The sequence below is a fragment of the Pogonomyrmex barbatus genome, unplaced genomic scaffold, assembly GCF_055798465.1.
Source record: "Pogonomyrmex barbatus isolate J1 unplaced genomic scaffold, ASM5579846v1 scaffold17, whole genome shotgun sequence".
Taxonomy (NCBI): domain Eukaryota; kingdom Metazoa; phylum Arthropoda; class Insecta; order Hymenoptera; family Formicidae; genus Pogonomyrmex; species Pogonomyrmex barbatus.
In genome coordinates this window covers 3,820,070-3,836,260 of record NW_028297113.1, presented here as the reverse complement: position 1 = coordinate 3,836,260, position 16,191 = coordinate 3,820,070, and the positions used below count along the sequence as shown (strand labels likewise).

At 39.8% G+C, this 16,191-nt stretch overlaps 1 protein-coding gene across 1 annotated transcript in view; it reads right to left on the bottom strand.

Annotated features, from left to right (window-relative positions):
* The window catches only part of LOC105423205 (uncharacterized), a 248,838-nt gene extending 245,631 nt beyond the window's left edge, over positions 1-3,207 (bottom strand). Inside the window, exon 1 of the mRNA XM_089074502.1 lies at positions 2,098-3,207. The gene's annotated coding sequence lies outside the window, so the exon portion shown is untranslated. The remainder of the gene's footprint in view (positions 1-2,097) is intronic.
* Between the last annotated feature and the right edge of the window lie 12,984 nt (positions 3,208-16,191).

The window sequence follows — 16,191 nt, the reverse complement described above, 5'->3', positions numbered from 1 at the left end:
ATTATGTCGTTACTGGACGAAATAATATGCATTACTGACATCAAAATAAAGTCGTAAATTACATGAAAATATTATTAGAGTTAAAACTTAAAATTAATAATTTAAGCCAAGATTGTTTTCTATCAATATGTTTTCCATCAACATTCGATAAATAAACAATAATTATGTGTCATTACCAAAATAATATGCATTATGATTTGATATCAAAATAAAATCGTAAATCGTGAAAATATATTAATATTTAGATAAAATATTTAGAGACAAAATTTAAAATTATAAATTTCATTCAAGATTGTTTTCAATTGAAGGTAAAAGGTTTGAAAAATAAATAATTAGGCGCCATTATTGAAATTATATGAATTAATACAGATAAATGTTATTGACTGTATAGAACTAAGATCCTTTTACAAAAATACTGTTACACAAAATTTATATACAAAATTTTCTTTTAATTAAATCCTAAAATAAAATGTTGATTAATGAAAGCGAGTAATTCATACCAGTTAGTTCAAATTTCCTTGAAGCTGTATTTTAGAGTTAAACGCTCACTTTTATTAAAAACGGAAAGTCAATGTCAAAAATAAAATAAAAAATTAATTCGTAAGTAAACTGTTCGAAATAGAGATTAAAAAAAAAAGAGAGCGGTGCAATAATAATGAATACAATATGTCTTTGTCGTTTAATACGCTATAAACATTGCGAACAAAGCGAACTCCGCGCTGCCTGTTAAAGAGTTAATACGGTCGACGTATCATCTTTGAGAATATAAAGAGACTCTCCGAAATATATTAGAGACAATCCGCATTGGTCGTCGTCTGGTATGTCAGGGGCATAAATTATACCAGAATGAAGAACGTGCCCGCACGGGTTCTCTCGTTTGACGACTGCTCGCTTTGTCCGTTTCGTCGGCGTATTTCTAACATTAGACCCCTTAAAGACGATTACTTTTTCGATAATGAAAACAAACGCCGTTTCCCGGCACGTGAGATTTTTACGGTTTCCGTTGAAATATCAAACGTCATGTCAAACGAGATGTGAAATACAAGAGATATTATATAAAATCTCAAATTGTGAAAATTTACGATCAATTACACCCATTAAACACCCATAAAATTGTTGGAATTGAAAAAGCATATTTATGCTACGTAATGAACAGTGATGTATCGCGTGATCGATGTTGCGGATTAAAAGCACAAATCTGGAGAAGATATGTAAATGTAAAAATATATTCGCGAGATATACAGTGAAAAAACAAAGTTAGCGATTAATAATTATTCATTTCATCAGCATGTATATGTTAATGTTGTATGTAATTTCTGTACATCGTCAAGGATTAAAGATAATTATGAAGGCGAAAATGCTTCTAGCGTGCGTGCGTTAAAATAGATAGCGCATCCAGTCCATTCTAATAAAAAAAAAAAAAAAATAAAAAAAAAATAAAAGTTACAAATAATCAATATCAGATTCAAAATTAGTAGCTTAAAATACTACTCAAGATAATCATGATAAAATAACAAAAATAGTCGCGATAGCGAAACTAATATCAGGAATTCAGTTAACGAAGAATATATCGATACTCGACGTGCCTCCTTGTCAAACGAAACTTTGATATTAATTTCCTCCCTAGACTAGTTTTGCAGTTCTTTAAATGTGTCATAACGGAGTGTCAACACTACGGAATGTTAACAGCGGAGTTATTTCGAGGGGAGATTACGGCGAGAGAGAAGTTAATTAGCGCGATCGACTAAGTACCGCCGTGATCGTGGGCGGTATCGGGCACGCGACGCTCGCGCGAATACGCTCGCGATTAAGGAATCTAAACGGGGGAGCGGGTAAACGAGCGTTGCAACGAAACCGTGGTGTTAAATTAGCGGCGTCGGCAATTTGGTCGGCGGCCAAGCGTCTAATTTACAAGCGCAATAATTCAGATGCGTAATCCCCGAAAGTCGACGACGAGAGAATGCGGAGAGAATTCGCGGGGCGCGCGTTCTCGGGACGAGATGCCACAGCTTATGCTTCGGGATTCGAGAGACGAAAACGATGCTCGTAATGGCACTGACTGTCGGCGATGAAAAGAAAAGAATCATTTTTACTTACTTGTACGTTGACAACGACGACGACGACGGGTGGATGAGAGATCCCCGTGGGCGTGGAGAGAGTCAGCAGTCGTAGGCACCTGCTGCTGCTTAACTGTTCGTCACAGAACACATCAAGAGAGCGAAGAAACACCAACAGCGGAGAACAAGCAGCGTCACGTGTCACTGAACCGTCACTTATACAAGTTCACACCATACCGGCGGGTTCTCGGAGCGGATGATCACTGTCCTTGTCCGGAGGGGAAAGCGACACCCGATCACTTTCCGGGGAACAGCCTTCCGAGCAGGTAGATGGAATAGACGGTCGTTATCCCCTTCCGGGGGGGAGGGGGAATAGCCTCCGGCTATGTCGCACACCTCGAGGCGTCGCGAGGAGATGCCACCCCCGCGTCGTTTACGTCGTGCGTCGACCTCGTGAACGCGCGCGTCTTTTCCGCGATACTCGCGGCGGAGGCGCGCGTGGTTCCGCTCACGATCGAGAGGAACGAGGAGGGCCAACAAAGCAAAAAGAGAGTCACGCGTTCGCGTTTCCCGCGAGAGAGGGAGAGAGAGAGGAACGACCGACGCGGCGACGGCGGCGGCGGCGGCGGCGGCGGCGACGTCGACGTCGACGTCGACGACGACGACGACGACGACGACGACGACAACGACGACGACGACGGTCGCGTGGTATCGATTCGTGGCCGTGGAAAGCCGGCGGCGAGGCGGCCCAGAGAGAGCTTTTTCTTCGCTTTCTCTCCCTCCCTCCCCCGTGTATCCACCTCTCCTTTCCCTCCGCGAACAACACGTTTGAATATCCGTTGCGGTTTCGAGCGGGCGAACGCGTACTTCGTTCTCCGCGTTTACCACGAGACTGTTTTCCGCGACTGAATTTTCCGGCTCTCTCGAATTCTCCCTCCCTCCCTTTCACCCGTGCGATTGTTTATGTTACGTTTATGCGTACGCACGAGCACACAGAGGTCGGCAACTGACTCGAGATACAAGTACGGACGCGAACGAGAGCGAGGTAGGGTCACAGCAGCGTGCGTATGGCTGGTGTGTTTACGTAACACGGAAGACAAACGCGTCTCGCTCGAACGTCCGGGTCGGACTGAGCGGTGGGGCGTTCGACAGGCCCGCGTAGTCGCTCGAGGTACCATCTCCCCCCACCCGGAGGAGCCACGCTTCGGCTTTCCCACCCTTGTCGCGCGCGACCTACCCCCCTTGCGGCTCCGTTCGTTCTTCTACTCACCGCGCCCAGTGCCGTATTCCAGACTGGATCTCTTTAGATTCCGCGAACTACGACAATCAACATCCCTTAAAGCACAGCCATTCTTTCATCCTGGTTAAACTCCGGTTTGTAATTACATCCAAAGGACAGAGAATTGACAGCGATAAATATTTTTAATAATTTGTGCACTAGAAAGTGTACATAAAAATATTCTCGTGAAAAATATTTTTTTGTCAACTGTTGACGTTAATATTGTGTATAATTAACTTTAATTTATGATTAACTCTTTGAACTGTTCGCGGATGTATGATATGTGTCAGTTTATGACAAATTTACACACGTAGATTTGTTAATCAAATAAAACAAAAAATTGAAAACGTGTTAATAAATAATTTAACGTTTTACTCATGACCGTCTTTGGATTTGTCGGTACCGCATTCAAAATTTATGCAATTGATTTGTGAAAAGGGAAAAAAGAGAAAAAGCAATAGATTAGTTATAATAATTATTCCAAAATTAAATTTTTGTGTAATATCGACCCTTTGTTTAGAAATCACTCAACAATATAAAGAATAAATATTGTTTCCTATTATACACCGCTTCTACGAATAGGAGATTCTATTATATATTTGTTATGTTTATGAAATCGGCGGAAATAGATAAATAATAACGTTAATCAATAACATGCGCGATAAAAGCTGTTGCATAAGCATGGGAGAATACTTGTATGTACATTTACGCATTACATTACTACCTCTATTTACCATGTTAAATTATTACCTCTCATGAAAGTTTATCCATTCGCAGGATGAAAATTTTAATAGATGGTTTTTAACATTTTTATCCAATTTTTCATTTTTTATTTGTGTTAGGCGTTAAATTGCTTCAAAAATGTATCCCCGGAATTCAGGCGTTATAAAAAACGTTACATGAAAAAATTATTTCACAATTCCCAGCAAGATTTTTCAACACTTTACTGCGCTTATCTAATACAAATTTCATCGTATATGAAATGCGCTACAAGACATCTTGCGATAAGAAGAGCCTTTTCACAACTGATGATATTTTTTGATAAAAAATATTTATGCAAAAATTTAATAAACTAAAGTAGAACAGGTATTTTTTTTTAATGCGATAAATACCATCTTATTTTATAAAATTGAATTTGATCTTAAAGCTATAAAAAACAGCGATTTAAGGGAAGATTACGGTACGAAATAAAGTTATATTATAAGGAGTTGAAAATTTTCTGTCGGCACATTGTCGCAGGGGTTTTAAATGTCAAACAGAAATATGTCATACGTTATTATGTTCGCCTTTGTTGTCCCGATGTTTCTCTCACGGGAAAGAAAACCATCAGCGTCCGATATAAAAAAGATATCGAGATTGCCCGAAAGCATCCCTTTCCCCCGCCCTCGAAAACGTTACCCTCGTTCACTCGTGAAAGTACAGTCCATTCTCGGCATACCTAATCGCACCGAGCAACCTCTGGCTTCTTCGGGCCAGGTATGCTTTGCCACGATTTCATAAAGGTTCTCGAAGGGCATGTCTCGAATGCTGTCGACCGCATCTCCGAACGCAACAAGAAAGACTAAAAATCATCCGTCTGTTGCTAACATCTACCCTTGGTATTTCGTAGGAAAATTCTTAGAATCAAATTGCAGTTGTAGTAAACAATGAAGGATGTTGAAGAATGTATAAAGAATACTTCACAAATCATTTCACGGACAATTCTCACAGCAGCACAAACTTTAAGATCACATTCTTACAATTACATAAATTTAGGATCACATTCTTACAATTACATAAATTATATAATTGATTATTTAATAACTGTATATATTATAATTGCTGTATCTCACAATTAAAAACCAATTTCTTCTCTTCTCATTTATTGTTACTTTCGATTTAAATAAATGATTCATTTAATATTTTTCCTGTCTCCTATTGTTATAAACTATACATAAATTGAAGTTAGATTAATTAATTAATCTTTACGTTATAAATAATACAACATAGACGATACAAAAGATAAAAGATCTTGCTTATAAATACATACATTTAAATGCTTCTAATTTATTGTGAAAATGTTTATAAATATTATTAGGATCATTTAAACAATCTTTAATATAATCCTTTCACAAAGTAGTTCTTATTTATGTTTGACGTAATTACATTCCTCTAGCTTCTCTTTTGTATCCTTACTTTTACACGTTTCACTACACGTTCCTAATACACAGCAAACTTCTAAATCGAACCTGATAGTTATCTGTCTTGAACACAAGTTCGATCCGTAAACAGCTAAGACTTCAACGACAGGCGCTAGGCGTTTCGTTTCAGCGCAGAGTGCTAATTTAGTTTATGGTCCAACGACATTTGTCTCAGAAACCGAACGACCGTTCGCCCGGCACGGAAGTGGCGCGCGGAGTTCTTTCCGCGTCATTCGCCAAGATTGAAAACACGGAATTACTTGTTGGTGGATGGTGGAGGGAGAGGGAAAGAGCGAGGGACCGCGCTTTCTCGCTGGGTGGGCGGTGGGTGCTAAAAAATGGTAATCCGATCGTTTCCACGGAGTACCGTCGAAGCTTTACCGCGGATACGCGAAAGCCCCTAAACCTTAAACCTGGAGTCCCCTCCTTTTCTCTACGAGCCGACCCCCGTCCTCCATATTCTTCCAGATCCTTTTATCAGTTTTCCCCAAGAATACGATGAAAAGGGACAAGAGCCCTCCATCGAATAGTAAAATATTTCACGTTAGACCCGGGGCTCCCTGCTCCAAAAACCCGAGCGCATATCTTATATCGCGGAAGCACTCAACGAGGAATTTAATTCAATCGCTCACTTCCGAATGCCGATGTACGAGCCTCGGACACGCATTATGTACTTTCATCATTTTTAATTCCACGACTTATCTCGCGGAAAGGGACGGCTTTCCCACGCGATACGTTAAACTTGTTTACATAACGCTCATAAAGAAACACTTGGAGCTTAAATAAAATAGAAACAATTTTGTTTTCTTCAATTTAATCCAAACAAAAAAGAAACATATAAGGGAAAAAAAAACAAATCTTGGAAAGTTTCAAAAATTTTATTTAAAATTTTATTTTAAATATTCTAGAACTTTAAAAAAATTATTAAAACAATTATTATGCTATTTCAAAACATCTTAATCTTTTATAATATATAATTTAAAACTTTGTAATTCAGTGCAATTAAAAAATATAAAACATTCTCGAGTGACGAAATTTGCAGCCGAGATAATCCCATTCGAGCAAATCCCGTTCTATTCAAGCTTTCCCATTAGGATGGCCTTCATGCAGGATTCTAAAGGATTCTTCAATCTGACGCGATCTTACGCGATCTCAGGGAGTGAGGATCGTTGTTGACGCAGACTCCTCTGGCGGGTTCTCGGCGCGTTTGCTCCGTTTCCCACCGCAACGCGAGTTACGGATAATAACGGCGGCCTATCCGGTAGCCACCAGAGTCAAACCGCAACCCATCGGCATACGCCGCACGTATTCGTACACGTATAAACGCACGTGTATGTGCACGCGCGCATGCGACCGGATCTCGGTGCAGGACGAGCGTGAGCACCTGCGCACACGTACCTCAAACCCGCGTGTTCGAGGGGTGAAAATTGCACGCGATGTTATCGGTATTCTCCCCCCCCTCCCCCTCCCTCGCCACCCGAACTCGACTCGACTCGACTAGATCTCGTGCGCGCGGATTAATGCGTGCCCGAAAACTATCGTGTAAATCCGAAGCCGCGTAAATCAAAAGCGCGCCGAGCAAGAACCGCTCGTATTGCGAGCGGCAAAATCGGTTCTCGCTTTGTGCGAATTTGATTTACACGCTAGGTTCGCGGGAATGCATTAACCGCGGCGAGTCGAGAACTGTCTGCAGGTGCTCGATACGTGGCGGACGGAAACCTGAACAAGCACGACATACAACGCACACATCCCCGCCGAGATGCGAGCTCCCATCGAGACTATATCGAAACGGCGATTTATTATAAACTTTTACTTATAAACTATCGCGTCAATGTATATCAATGTATATCAAAGAAATTATTGCGAAACTTTCAATCCAATTTTCCATACCATACATGTACATAAATTAGTAATTTCATTTAAAAATGAAAGATTTTACATCACTTTCTTAGAATTGGATTTTTAAAATTATTTCTATGTAATTAAATTTAAAAAAAAATTAATGCAATTTCTTGTTTTATTCTCCAGTAATATATAGCTGAGAAAAAGAAAGTAAAATAATTATTTCTTATTAATTTACCCAATTTACGTTCGTCTTATAGCATCGTACAAGTACACGGTCGTGCAATTCACGTCTCACGCGTTGAAAATACTTAACACGCCACATAGCGTGAATATGTAAAGATACATCCAAACGAAACACGGCCGTGTTAGCTATTTGTCGCATGTGTCGCGTAGCACGCGATGTGGTATAAGTCACTGCCTGAATACTGATTTTGTTATAGTCGATACGAATCGTAGGTGTATATCTTAACGCGTACGATTGCACGTTTACAATTTGCCTGCTGTCCAGATATCGAATCGAAAAATTCTCGCGGAAATAACGCTATCGAAATCAAATTCACATATCCGTTCGTTACAATTTTGTTCGAATCCAGCAAGCTTTAAATTGAAAATTTAGTCGAAAAGGATTTCAACATCATACAAGAAATATTCTTTATACCCGATGCGATATTTTCATTGTCATCATTGGATGCTTTTCCATTTAGTATTTAGCGACACGAGTATCGGCACAAGTATCGTTTTGTCCTTGTTACTCATTGAATGGAGCCGAGAAAGATGGAGCGACTCGTTTGTGCCGACTCGTGTAACCAAATGGAAAGCATCCATTAAACGCGGAGATCATTTTCGCATTAGCGTCATCGAAATCTGAATTCACATTGGAATAACTTGACTTGAATTCCTGATGCAAAGTACATCGGGTACAATACATGTATATGTACATGTATATGTACAACGCGTGTATGTTGTGTAATACGTATATCATTTGCAGTGCGTACACATGTAAACACACGGGCCTCTCAATACAGGCGATATAGGCGTAAGACGAAATGGACAACGCTCCCAACGGATGCATTGTGGATATATCAATCTGTCCCTACATATCCAACCACCACCAGGGAGAGCAAGAGGATAACACCGACCGCAGTAAATTATTGGTAAATAATATCGCTCCTCCGTTGCCTCACCCCAATCCTGTAACTCGAACGGGTATCATCCGCTATTTTCGTGGATTTCCTCCGGAGTAAATCCTGGAGAACGTAATTCGATTCTTCGTTGCAAATGTCGCCACACGCTGTGTTTCCTATTTCTATTATACCGTTCTGTTATCCCACGTGATGCCGACCAAGGCGTATCGACCTGTTACTACCTGATCCGCTATATTTTCCCTCGATACCACACGTGTTGTTACACGTTACTATTGATATGTAACGGCGAATGTTATCTAGCAATTACAAGTTCGTACAGTCCAATTAAACTTGAACATTTGCTGATTTACTTTGGTTTTTCTAACCGTGCGCGGAACGGACAAAAGCGCGGAACAGATCGGTGTCGGTGCATTATTAACGCGTTGCGTATTTCAACGCGTGTATTCGATACGCATCGCGGTACGATATAATCTATTCTTGATGAACTGTATAAAATGCTATATAAAATATCAATCAACGTCAATCAAGCGCATCTGACTATCGTGAGTGAAATTCTATTAATAAAATAACAAAGTACATATAGAGTATCACGAATTAAAAACAATGCAAAAATATGAAAAATCGTATCTGAAAAAATCGGTAGTATCTAAAAACAAGTTGACGGACTTAGTTACGACCGTCTCTGTTTTCAACGTATTTATAACAATGCACAGAGTTTACGTAGAAAACTCTGTCTCAGTTGTAAAAATAAATGTTAATTCTTTAAATTATATTAACTGTCTAAATAAAATTTCAAAGCACCATAGGTTGAAATATTCGGCAATACAGAGATGAGATTTGATGAGTTGAAACGGTAACAAAGTTAGCGAAGAAGAGTGTATGTCAAGAACGATCATTTCGCATCTTTCTGAGAGGTCTATCATAATTGCTTTCACGGCTGGGGTTTCGGCCCGGGCTTCTTGTTGTCACATTGTGCACGTGACGTAACAATAGCACGACAGTGTTTAACCGTCGCGGATGAGGTCGCAGATAGGAACAGAGGCGTAGCGAGAGACGAGAGGCTGAGCGTCTCGTGTCTTCTCCGCGCCTGAGAGAAAGAGGGAGGACGCCGATTATGGACTTTAGTGGAGACGGCAAGGCGGAGGACGAGAGCGAATAGGAGCGAGAGAAAAGGATACCCCTCCATTTCGCGACTTGAGTAAACGCGCGCGTATGTATACTCACGCATAACGAGGTCGTTCGGCGAGGCAGGGTATCCTATTAATGCCATTGTAAAGGGGTACACGAGGCGGAGTGCCCCTCATAGAAGCCGGCTCCGTGTCGTCATCGGGATCTTCGGGGAGAAGGTAACTTCGGGGTAAACTTCTTAAGGAGGAGAAATGGGGTTCGTCCGGAAGGCGGGCGAGAGGCGGGCGAGAATACGAGGGACCATACTTTCATAAAGAACGACTGCGAATATATCATGAGGGAATTTCTCAGATATTGGAAACTTCTATTTAGTAGGAAGATGGAAACGACGACGTTCTCGCGCAGTCCGCCCGGCACTTCCGCCGGTCTGTTCAAGATCACTTTGTTACGTTAGCGTTAATAGATATGTAGACATTCATGGCGGCGGGGGGAGGGAGGGAGGGGGGGCACTTTTATGCGCCTTACGTTTTTGTCGCGAATGAGAAAATTCGCGATCGATCGAGAGAGCGCGGAAAAATCGACGCGACGTTACGCGACGCGATGCCGACGTATCCGACGGGATCCATCCCACCTTTTACCGAGCGGCAGAGTCGACTGTTTGCGCATCGGGGAACGGTAATCGGCATAATAAGCGGCAAATAATATTACGGCGCGTAATAATCTCAGATGCTACGCGCAAATCGCATTTCGTGCGATATTCAAGCCGGCGCCCGACCTAATGCCTCCAGGAATCGGGAATCTCTCGCGCCGTACGAAAGACAAAAGTGTCGTCAACCCGGAGTAAACTGCATCAGCGACCTTGAGTAGCGTGTTAATTTACACCGTAATTCACCGCCTGCATCACGCTCCTTCCGCCTCGTCCACCAAATTGCAAAACTTTCTTATGCCACTGCGAGCGGAGAATTAGTTTCTCGTTAACGAAGTTTACGTTCGCACTTAGGGGGTGAGCCCCCCAGTGCTGCCAGCCCGAGCTTCCACCGCGGATGTATTTATGGTGGTGCGCACGCAGGACACGCATTATACGAAGCTCTCTTCACCGAAATAGGGCCGAAGGATTCCCTTCACACGGCGAGCTCTCTCACACTCTCGTATTTTCTCTACCTTTCTCTCTTTCTCTACCTCCGTCGTTCCCCGGTCTTTTCTCCCGTCCTTATACCGGGCTTTTTTTTTATGGACGCAACGGGGACGGGATAAGCGTCGAAAATATGGGCGGGCAGACTAAACACGAGGCGTCGTTAACACCTGCTCCATCCCGCGTCGGAATTATCCGGCACCCTTAGAGTGGAGAGCAACCGTCGACGACAGCGGCGATGGCGGTGGTGGCGGCGGTGGAGGCGGCAATGGTGACGAGAATAGCCGAAACATTGCGCATTCGCGCCACGACCCTCTGTTGACAATGGAATTTCGAGAAGAGAACGGCTCTTCGCCGTATCTCTGACAATGACGATGAAAAATTCAAGTGTCCGCGTCACGAAACGCGTTATCGCGAAACATTTTTCGGAATATGGACAATATGCGTATCTCTAGACCGAGTGTAATCCGCTCAGTTTTCTTGAGAAACAGCTTGAAGAGCATTGTACTGTGACTTGAAGAAAAATCGATTTTACACACACGTGAATCAAAAAAATCTACAACTCTGTACTAATTCTATATATTTTTCAAGTCATGATAAAAGATTCATGTAAACACTTACCCTGACATCGTAAATGGCAGTATATCGTAAGATTCCCTCATTTTAATTAATTCACTAGGACAATCCCCCTCGATACAATGCATTAGACACTTCAGTCATGTTCACGGATCATTACACTGCCCGTTCGTAATAACAAATAGACTAAAAATAATAATCGATTTCCTCTTATCGTATTTCGCTTAAATTGATTTCTCCTCTTTTAACCGGTTATATTTTTGTTGAGATTTTTTAACAAATCTGACACTGCGACAGGAAATTGTTTCATGTGTCACGCTTCGACAGCACAGCGCTTATAACTTCTCTGACTTCCGTTAATCAAAACTATATATTCCTATATATATATATATATAAGTAAGAATATTACAATGTTCATATAGAAAATGTTCAATGAGTTGAGCAAAAGTAATATTTGCATCAATACAAATTTAATTAAATCAAAACTAAAATTTTTAAGAAGATTATAAATATTATAGACAAAATTATAGATTATAAAATTATAGATTATATTCTTGCTTGCATATGAGAATATTTTTCTCGATTTAAGACTAATTTTTTTTCTATGTCTACTACTGTTTATGCTCCAAATTAAGTTACATTTAATTTTCAAAAAGCCAAAAACCAAGAACGCTGCTGCACTCATTCAAATTCCTTTAACGTACACTAAATCGACGAGATGCGATGAAATCTTGAGGCACACATAATTGGAATTTCACGCGGATTAATCGATCGCCCGTAGATTCTCTCTTCCAACCCCATCCACTTGGTTAATCACGGGAGGGGGGGAGAGGAGTCGATCGATCTACTGAAATCTACCGTGACATCCAATCCGACTGCCCGATAATTCTTTACGTAATTGTTGTGGATGTTGGCTAGCATCTGGGACGCCTCATCAAACGCATATTTGTACGCTCGAAATAGTCAACAAGACGCGAAAACACAAAGCAATCACAATTCAGCCGCACGCCAGCCACCAATGACGCGCGATGTGAACTGATCGGTGAGAGCCAATCGACTGATCGCGTCTAACTTCACGTGTCTAACTTTGTGCGACACAGGAAAATTGCTTAGCAGCGAGACGTTCGATTTGCATATTAACGATGGCATCAATATCATGAAAGTAACCAAGTTAATTGGATCGATTAACTCTCACGTTTAGTTTGCAAAGACAATTTACGAATTATTTGGAGAGATTTTACTTAACGTTTCATTCAATTTATTCATTTTGTTTAATACGTTTTGAAATATGATACTCCTTCCATGAACTTCTTCCCACTGAAATATTAATTAACTTTTAATGACATTTATTCGTTATAATATTTATTGCGTAAATTAGATGTAATGAACATTGTATTTTCTATACACGGAATTTGTTGAAAATTTAATATTCACTCTTTTAGAATCAAGCAGATTTGCTTTGCATCCACGATCGCTCATTAGTAATACACTATCGTGTTACCATCCTCGTTAAACGAGGTCGTTACTAATTAACTAAAATATTTCTAGTTAGTATACCGAGTGTGAATGATGATGAGATTGTTATCAGTCGCTGTTAATCATTCTCATAATTATCTAATTTACTGGGATTGACGATAATATCAATGAATCACCTTTAATTAAATAAAATTTATTTAAATAAAAAAACAATGTTAAAGCAAATAAGTTCGAAGATAGATGTGAATTTAAAATTTAAAGTTAAAGTAACTTTGCTATCTCGTTTATTAGCGATGCTTCGTGATGCTTCATGTGTGTGTGTGTGAGAGAGAAAAAAAATACATTCATCTTAAATTCCTTAATTAAATTAGGCTTATCAAAGCTTGCTGATTTAAAAAGGGGGAAACAGCGCACCTTTCTAGAAAAATACTCGTTTCAGCAAAAAGTTGAGGGAAGGAATTGAGTTCCCCAATTGTTTTATCGCTTCAATATCTAAATTCTCAATCGTGCCGCTTAAAAATTGCATCGCATCTTACAAAGAATTTGATCACGTAACGACAGACGTCACGACTTTGTGCCTGTATCGAAAAAAAAATACCGAATTAACAACGGCAAAATAGTTCTATCATAACTTTGTCCATCGACTTGTAAAATCTAGGCTATTGAATACGCTCACATCGTTTTCCGATAAATTTCAGAACATCGTCATTCGATAAAACAAGCGATTCAAAGGAATCACTGAAGCATTCTCCCTCTCTTCATTTAGAGAGCACTTAGCTGTTACAAAGCGTTTCCTGGTCTGTTCTTGCGATTACAGCACGAAATTGTCTCTTGGCTGAATACGAATAATAAGCGCTACGTCGCTGAAACGTCTGTTTTTCAATCGGACTTTGTTTCACGTTCCTTCTAACTCCTTCGCGGATCTAGTCGAGATCCAATGAGAGTCCGCATTGATTCGATCAAAATTATAATCGAGTCAACGAGCAGTTTAAGTATAATATTCCGCAGCATGAACTTAATATACTTAAATATTAGATTTATTCATAAATTTTTAATAATTATTTTAAACATTTCTACAAATCAAAACTGACATTGTATACATATTCTGTTTAAATTGAAATAATTTCCAGCGCCATAATTCTTCCAAATTAAATTTATCAAAATTTTCTGATAAAATTAATATAGAAAAATTTTAAAATTTTAATTAGATAGTTAAACTGATAGTTAAATATTACAACAAATCTCTGATAAAAATCCACTAAATTATTCTCTCGAGATTCTGAAGAATTGAAATAAACTCCGATTTTATTTTTATGATTTTTCCTCGCAAAAAGGACTTGACGAAGGACTTTTAATTAGACGAGTATTGAATATAAACATTGCGCCTTCTAAACGCCTTTGTCTAATTACGTCTCTCTCGTCGTAAACAAAGTATTTCTGGCTATTATCTCGTAGCTGTAACTTTTGCCGAGACTGCATAAACTTGAAATAATCCATTTGCCTTTTGTGCGTCTCGAGCGTTCAAAGCGGCGCCATTTTATGGAACTGATAGAAACGTTTCTCGGTCTGCCCGGTGAGAAAGGGCGAAATTTCGCCTCACTGCAGTCTCCATTTCTGTAAGTCCGGGAGAAGAAGATCCGACGAGCGCGCCGGTCGAAGATAGAACGAATGAATCCGTGTGACGAAGGCGGATACCACGGATGGCCATTGTGAACTGTCTGTATGCCGACTGCCGGCAGACAGAGTGACAGAAGTAAAAGTGCTCTTCGAGTGGCGTACACTTGGCTGGGGTTCATTAGTAAACTGGAGTACCGTGCAGTCCGCGCGCGCGCGCGCGCTAAGGGTCTTTTGTGCGAGGGTACGCTATTCGCGATAACTCTTGTCCCTTACATTCTCCTTTCCGCCTCTCTTTAACCCTTTCCGCTGAGTATACGCTGAGTATACTCGCGAGGTTCCTCTCTTGTATCTTTCACGCACGATTCAGATGGTAAAACAAATACAAAGATATCTACACGATCGAGAGGCGACGTTAGAAAAGTTGTCAGTTGAGTTGATAATATTGCAAATTAGTTAGATCTTTTGTCATTGTTGTCTAAATGTATTCTATTCAAGATGTTTTGAATTTTATCGCGACGCTAAAAGTAATAAGATGTATTATCAAATTTTCTGCCTAGCAGTGAAATAGACCTGAAATGCATCAATAATTATGTTGGAAATTTTAATATCAAATGCGAATAGATTTGCGAAAACGATATTAACATCAAAAAAAGCATTTTCCAAAATCGATAATAACTTTACTCATTTAAAAATGATGGTTGGTAGAAATCCAATATTCGTCGAATGGGGAAAACAATTCCGGGAATGTGTTTGAATAGAGAAATAATTACTACGAAATTACGGAGCGATGGCACATCGACGACAATGCCGTCGTTGTGACGAAGCTGAACAATTAATATTGCATTGCGCGCCGGCTCGGCGGTTTTGAAAGGGCGAAAAAGGGCGGAATATGACCGGCACGAGCACGCTACCACATTTTCGCTTATCTGCATATAAGCATTTGGATACTTTGTACATGCGCATCGATAGTATTTGTATATTTCATAAGAATGCCATTGTCGTCGACGCTTTGTGAAATAATCATCAGCAAGTGTAGATCCCAACTTCATCAAACTGCATCGAACAGATACTTGTCGAAAGTATACACGTTCTGTTTCTCAAACAAATAATAATAATTTGTTGTATTGTCATTTTTTTTATTACGATTAGAAGTTAATCTAATTTTCATGAAATTTATTTTCATCAACTTTCATTAAAAACCTTATGTAAATTAATAAAATAGCACAATTTAGATATCATTTGTAAAAAATTGTAACTATTATCTTAACGTAACTATTATATTAACGTTTTGTTGCTTGTAAATTCTATGAATTTTACAGATACATAATAATACAATTTAAAAGAGTCAATCCAAGAGAGTTATAAATAATTTTTTAATGCGACCGCATACAACTCCAGGATTTTCCGAGTGGCAGTCTGGAACACTTATTTCTGAAATTCTTTAATATTAGATAGATTAAATATCCCGGATATATTGACAGATATCATCTTGAAATTTTCAGATTGAATTTGTCAACGTTGGACACAGTTTCGCAGCAAAAATAATATTATATATAATATTAATTCAAAAATGGATCGTTTCCAAGAATACACGCTTTATATTATTTTCACAATATCCATTTTGTCCGGCTTCTAATTGTACTCTACTCGGGGATTCATTTCACCTCGGTGCAACAAGCATGATTGTTTCTCTGTGCACGCGGCAACGGTAATTGCCGGGGAAAATCGGGTTAACGTGGCAACGAGACCGCGACAC